The following is a 572-nucleotide window of genomic DNA, read 5'->3' as shown; positions in this document are numbered from 1 at the left end:
TGCTAAGTGAAATAAGCCAGTCACAAAAGTCCAAAGATTGTATGATACCACTTATATGAGGCACCTAGGGTAGTCAAATTCACAAGCACAGAAAGTAGGATGGTGGGTGCCAGTGGCTGGGATGGGGGTGGTAACAGTTATTGTTTAACGGGTCCAGAACGTCTGTCTGGGATGATGAAAAAGCTCTGAAGATGGATGGTAGTGATGGTTGCACAACATTGTGAATGTACTTGATGCCATGGAATTGTACACTTAAAATGGTTAGCATGGTAATTTTGTTATGTATATTTTACCACGAAAAAGAAGAGTTCCCCCATACAGACATCAAATGATAAAATATTAAAAACAATTTCAATAATCCTTAAAAAAACCCACACAATTAAGTTTCCTTCATCTGTTCATTCAGTTCCCTTAACTAATTCTTGTACCACTGGCTCATGGGTCAGCAAGCTGCTTTTGCAAAGTTATTTGCTTTTGGACTGGAGAGAGCTGAGAAACGTGACTCTTGTCTGATACAAGCTGTCAGAGTTGTGTAAGTGATGCCACCTTAATTAAACTCCCAAACCTGTATG

This window comes from Balaenoptera borealis (genome assembly GCF_965194805.1).
Source record: "Balaenoptera borealis genome assembly, chromosome: 3".
In the NCBI taxonomy this organism is placed as follows: Eukaryota; Metazoa; Chordata; class Mammalia; order Artiodactyla; family Balaenopteridae; genus Balaenoptera; species Balaenoptera borealis.
The sequence above is the reverse complement of the archived record's forward strand: the minus strand, read 5'-3'. Positions refer to the sequence as shown.